At 39.4% G+C, this 6,697-nt stretch overlaps 1 pseudogene; it reads left to right on the forward strand.

Annotated features, from left to right (window-relative positions):
* The first annotated feature begins 4,095 nt into the window (after positions 1–4,095).
* LOC143405118 (S-adenosylmethionine decarboxylase proenzyme-like) lies at positions 4,096–5,097 on the forward strand (annotated as a pseudogene).
* The last annotated feature ends 1,600 nt before the right edge of the window (positions 5,098–6,697 follow it).

Here is a 6,697-nt window from a genome sequence, read left to right on the forward strand (position 1 = left end):
CGTGTGTATGTGTGTGTGTGTGTGTGTGTGTGTGTGTGTGTGTGTGTGTGTGAGAGAGAGAGAGAGAGAGAGAGAGAGAGAGAGAGATTATGACTATATTAAAAAGAAAGAAGAGGAGGAGGAGAAAAGGAAGAGGTGTTTAATGAAATTGCTCAAAACCCTTCTGGGCTAACATGGGTTAGCCCCTTTGGTCCAATCCCAGCACTACCAATTATTAGTTGTTAGACTTTGGGCAAGTTATTTAACTCACTCAACTGGATCTACATGTTCATATCTGTACAATGGGGGAAAAACATAGGATCTGTTCAATAGGTTTATTTTAATACTTCATTGATTTAAATCATGGTGCTGGCATGTGATACAAGTTCCATATGTATTAATTACACAATGATTTAGGAAAGGGACTAAATACCATCTTGTTGGGGAAAAAAAACATCAAATTAGGATCTGGGGTTTTTAGCTTAGAGGTAGGGTGCTTGCCTAGTATGCACAAGGTTTTGTGTTTGGTCCTAGCACTATAAGAAAGGAAAAGAAGACAGGAAGGAAGAAGGGAAATATACAGAGAGAAAAAAGAGAAAGAAAGATCAAATGTACTAATGTCTCTATCATGATTACTGGTACTTTAATGATAGTGTTTGCACAGAAAAGAGTTAACACAGCAGCCTAAACTACCATCCCTGAGAAGTCCTGCTTGCAAGGTTGGCCGTTGACTGGTGGCTGGGAATATAGATTTTGCAAGGGTTCCCATCATTAACTGATAAGAGTGGCTCACTGTGCTAAGCTGTTTGTGCAAACAATATGGTTTATGATGAACACCTGCTTTCCTTTGAGGAGTCTGGAATTTGCATGTGTGCCAAGTAGAGTCTGCCTGCATGACTAGTCCCCAATAAAATCTTGGGTGCTGAGTCTCTAATGAGTGTTTCTGGTTGACAACAATTCTCACCTGTGCTTATTGAAGAACTCATTGCTGGACGTGTGTCCTTTGTGACTCTCCTGGGACAGACAGGGCCCTTGGGAGCTTGGGCCTGGTTTTCCCCAGGCTTCACCCCATATTCCTTTTTTGTTTGCTGGTTGTTGTGGCCTCTTTTTGCTATAGTGAGTCACAGTTGTGAGTGCAATTGCATGTGGGTCCCAGGAGTCCTCCTGGGGAATCAGAAAACCTGGGGTTGATAGTGGGGGTCTCCCAGTGTAGTGCTGAACTAGTTACCTCTGCAAGAAACTTTTTTTTTTGGGGGGGGGGAGGGAATGCTGGTATATAAGCATTACCTATGTAGGTGAAGATATCATTTCTATAAAAAGATTCAGAGGATCTAAAAAAAATATTTTTGAGCAAGTGAAAAATGCGGCCCAGCAGTAATACCCTGTCATCAGTGAATCTTTTTTTTTTTTTTTTTGGTACTGAGGATTGAACCCAGGGGTGCTTAACCATTGAGCCACATCTTCAGCCCTTTTTTATATTTTATATAGCGACAGGGTTTCATCCAGTTGCTAAGTGCCTCGCTAAGTTGCTGAGACTGGCTTTGAACTCATAATCTTCGTGCCTCAGCCTTCCAAGTTGCTGGGATTACAGGCATGCACCACCACACCAGGCAGTGAGCCTTCTTTAAAATTATAAGGACCTAAGAACTTCAGTGCTATAAAATTTAGCTGTGTTGCCTAGAGTGAAGCAGAAAGTAGCAATGCTGTAATTTACAATTTTTAGGTAATTATATATTAAAAGCTCTGCGGCTCAGTCCTCCCACCCCAATGTCATTTACCCTTCCATTAGGGCTTGATTTCCTTCCCAGGGTAAGAGAAACTAATTGCAATATTCAGTCACAAATCCTGTAAGTTTTAAAAGTTACATGTTAATGTACCATGTTATAGATGTTTCTAGTCTATACTGTCACCATCCATTCAGCAAAAATCAGTTGAATACCTTCAACATGCCAGGCAAACATGTAAAATTCTTTGGTTTAACATGAATCCTGAAGTTTTTATTATAATACACAGAAGTCGATTCAAAAATCCTTGTGAAGCAAACCTCTGACATCCCGGTATTTTATTTTCTGTTGGCGATGATCAGTAAAACCATGTATTTGAGTTGTGTTGTACTGGGCTTTGTATCAAATGAACTAGTCAAGAGTATTGTTTTTCATTCTGTTGATGGAATGCAGATTTCCCATTAAAAAGCAAATCTTCATTTTAAAAAGTTTTAATAAAATAGTGCTTCTCTCCAGTTGGTTAAATTAAAAAAAAAAAAAAAAAAGTTCTATGTGAGACTCTTCTCCAGATCTCGGCAAAGAACGTTTTCATTTGAGGGTGAGCTGATTGCATTGGTATTTAACTCACAAGCATTTGTCCACTCTGGGGAGGGAAGCAAACCCTGTAGCCTTCTGGTTTGCATAACAGTGCGGTGAAGATCTGATGTTGGGTTTTTGCTAGGCAGACAGCCCTGCCCTCGGAGTGCTGACAGATTTCAGGGAATGCCTGTGCCCAAACGGTTAACATTTTCCTCTTCAGTTTTGGAACTGAGACATTCCCGATTGCCTTGGTACTCCACCCTTTCTGGTTTTTTGAGGCAAATTGGAAGTCTTATGTTATATAACTGGCAAAAATGGTGGAGACAGATGCTAAATTCATCCAGCTGCCACAAGAAGCAATGCATTAAATAAAACAATATTCGCCTTCTGGGCATGGGTACTACCAAAACCCTGGGTCAGGAATAAAAAATTAAAAGGTGGTCCTCGCCCTCCAGGAGCAAATAATTGTTTGTTTGTTTGTTTGTTTTTTAATCAATGCTTTTTGGTGTCAAGAAGCAGAAGAGCACTTGGGCTGGTTCATGCAAAGCCAGGGATTATTATAAACAAGGGAAGAAAACCTTTTGGGTCTTAATGAGGGACTGAACACAAGAAGTGAGTGCCAACAGGAACCCATATTACTGTCCTTGCCTCCTGGAGGCCCAACTCTTTCTCTGCTGCTTTTTCTCTGAGCCTCTACTTGATGCTCATTCCCTGCTGACCAGCTAAATCAGCGTCAGACTAGTTCAGACTGCACGTTGAACTTGTCTATCACTCTTCCTCTAGAGTTTTAGCTGGACAGATGGGGTTACTCAGCTAAAGAATTTCTTCCAAGTTTCCTTTGCCACAAACTGTAGACATTTATTCAACTCTGGCCAATGCAAGATGTAAAACTTCCAGGTAACGTTCTTAAATAAAGAAGAGTGAGATCCTTCTCCCCCCTCCCCCACCCCTTGCTGATTAGTTGTAAGCTAACATGACATGAGAAGTTACTGTTTTTGACCTAGAGATGGAAGCTGCAGGTTGAGGATGGCAGAGCAACAAGATGGAAGGAGCCCGGGTCCCCAGCTCCGTGGAGCTCATGTGATTATTAACCCTTCCCAGTCTACTTAATTCAAACTATTATACAAAAGAGAAGATTTGTATGTCATTTGAGCTTGAATTAGATCGGGTTTTATTTTAAAAGTTAGAACCTATAACTTAATACACCTACTTTCTCTACTTTTCTACATATGAGATGGAAAATGATAGCTGTGTCCCTTCTAAGTTTACCAGGCCTCAATAGAAGTGATAAACAAGGATTTCAACTTGGACTATCCAGGCAAGAGAATTGACTGGCCGTCTTCAGTCAATTCTAAACTAAGAGCGGTGAGTTGGAGAACATAAGCTTAGCTACTGGAGCTACGCCAGCCTCTGGGGGGTGTGAAGTGGAGATTCCATTTCTCTATGGAGTTTCATCTATGTTATTGACCCATATTTATGTACTGAGACCAACCATTTCTAAAGGCATATATGTTGTCTTAGAAATAAATCATTGATAACACGGAAAAGCCAAGCAATGCATTAAGCAGATTAGTGAGTGAGAAGGGAAACTTGGAAATCGGAAAGGAAACCTCTCTCTCTTTTTCACCTCCTTTGGATGTGAGAGTAGAATGGCTAGCTAAGGAATGATCTTATCCTCTCACATAGACCTTCCAAAGATGCTGTTTTGTCAGAGGATGACAGCTGAAATAATCTGCAGGGTTGGCAGCAGCAGGAGAGGAGATTTAATTTAGTTGATTTTCTGTGGTTGTTGGTTGTTCGCAGTCTCGTGGTGATGGAAGGTGCACTTTTTTTCCAAGGGACCAAGAAGCTGCTGGAGGTTTGGTTCTCTCTGCAGCAACGTGATGCAAACCAAGGGTCTGGGGATCTTCGCACTATCCCAAGATCTGAATGAGATGCACTTTTGAAGGATGTGCAATGTTCAATCACAAGTGTGACAAAAACTGACAAGCAGGAAGCTTATATACTCAGCGAGAGCAGCATGTTTGCCTCCAAGAGATGTTTCCTTTTGAAGACATGTGGTACCACCCTCGTACTGAAAGCGCTGGATCCCCTGTTGAAGCTTGCTAGGGATTACAGCGAGTTTGACTCAATTCAAAGCTTCTTTTATTCTCGCAAGAATTTCATGAAGCCTTCTCATTAAGGATGCCCACACCAGAATTTCTGGGAAGAAATGGATTTTTTTTTCAAATGGAGCAGCATTTTGTATGGGACATATGAATTCTGACTGTTGGTACTTGTATACTCTGGGTTTCCCAGAGAGTTGGGTAATAAGTCAGCCAGATCAAACCCTGGAAATTTTGATAAGTGAGCTTGATCCAATAGTTATGGACCAGTTCTACATGAAAGATGGTGTTACTGCAAAGGATGTCATTCATCAGCGTGGAATTTGTGATCTGATGCCAGGTTCTGTCATTGACACCACACTGTTCAACCCTTGTGGGAGTATTCAGTGAATAGAATAAAATCGGATGGAACTCATCGGACTATTCACATCACTCCACAACCATCTTTTTTTATGTTAGAATTTTCTTATGTTAGCTTTGAAACAAAAATGAGTCAGATCTCTTATGATGACCTAATCAGGAAAGTTGTGAAAGTCTTCAAGCCAGGAAAATCTGTGAACACTATGTTTGTTAATCAGAGTTCTAAATGGCACACAGTGCTTTATTCACCCCAGAAAACTGAAGGTTTTAAATGTCTTGATTGCCAGAGTGCGATGTTCAATGATTACAATTTTGTTTTTACCAGTTTTGCCAAGAAGCAGCAACAGTAGTAGAGTTAATTAAGGAAAATGAAGGAAAAAAAAAAAAACACAAAAAGAGAACACACAGAGAAGGTGGTGGCTGCTTTATAGATGTTGGTACTGGAGGCCATGTTTTCAATAACCACCACCTGTAGTTGCAGAAAGCCCTAGATACTGTGATCATTTTGGAGTGTATGTATTATTATATCAAGGAGTTAGATATCTTGCATGAATGTTCTCTTCTATGTTCAGGTATTCTATGCCACTCTTGTCATAAAATTGAAGTGCATGTAGAAAAAAAATTTTTAACTATATGAGACTTTACAACACTTGTGAAAACAATTCAATTTGGTTCACAATATACTCTTTCTGCAAGTGTTGTCCAAAATTCCCCACAGACAAGGCTTTTGTCCTCATTAGGTGTTGGCCTCAGCCTAACCATCTGGGACTGTTCTATTAAATTGCTGCCAGAATTTTATATCCAGTTGCCTCCACTTTCTAGAACATATTCTCTACTGATGTTATTGAAGCCAGTTTCTACTTCATACAGATGTTTTGTGCAATAGCAATTAAATTTTTCTTTCCCAAGACAAGTCTTTAGAAAATGGATCCCATTACTCATTTTGTGTATTACCATTTTAATAATTATTTCTGCATTTGGAGTCCTTTGATTTCTTCTCTCATCCTGGTGTCTTCCCCTCCAGCCCCACAAATGAAGCGATATACTTACGTTGTGGGTTTATATACTAATCTTATACCCCACGTGGGGAAATGGGGAAAAGTCTTTGGGCTTAATTTTCTTTGAGGAGCATATTAATTTGGCCTCTTTTTTTATTGACATGGGCTCTTTTGGAAGATAAGTGACAAAAATAAATATCTCCCACAAAAGATTTTAAGCATCTCCAATGTTGACTAGAAGGGAGGAGGCATAGAGTTAGAGATCAAGATTAGGGTGTATGACTGAACTGTACACTGTGCTCTGTAATAAATGAGATTAGCTTCTAATGGAGTACCATGTCTTTACTAACTTGCTACGAAGTGGTATAAAAGAATTTTTATCACTAAGTAAATAAGTAGGGAAATTTAGCATATGGGTTGTCCTGGATTCATTAAGTCCTGTCATCTTGGATCATCTACTTAACTTTTAGTACCTATTGCCACTCATTTCCTTTAATAGGATATTGGAAACTTTGGTTCAAAGCAGATCAGTGGTTTTCCATCTTAAGGCAGAAATTCTGTGATTGACACATGTGAGTACTCTGACTTCATTTGTTCCTGTATCATCTTTCTTCCACCATGACATTCACAGGATCAAATGAATGACTGCCCAGAATGAAAACTGTCCATGTTATTCAGATATTACCGTGTAGCAGAATGTATGGATAGATTAAAAAACATTAAAATCCTAAAAATATCCAGTGGAAAATGACGAGTAATACAAGCTTTTAAGAGTTGGGATCTTTTAGCTATATTTGCAAATACTAAATTCAAGCAACTGAGAGAACAGCAAAATTGACTGTATTTTGTCTTTCTTAAACTCACAATATTTTCTTAATAATTTCTGGATTGATGCAGTGATGCTTTGTTCCTTGAATAATTACAAATGAACCAAGTTTTTTTTTTCAGTGTT

The sequence above is a fragment of the Callospermophilus lateralis genome, chromosome 7 (assembly GCF_048772815.1).
Source record: "Callospermophilus lateralis isolate mCalLat2 chromosome 7, mCalLat2.hap1, whole genome shotgun sequence".
Taxonomy (NCBI): Eukaryota; Metazoa; Chordata; class Mammalia; order Rodentia; family Sciuridae; genus Callospermophilus; species Callospermophilus lateralis.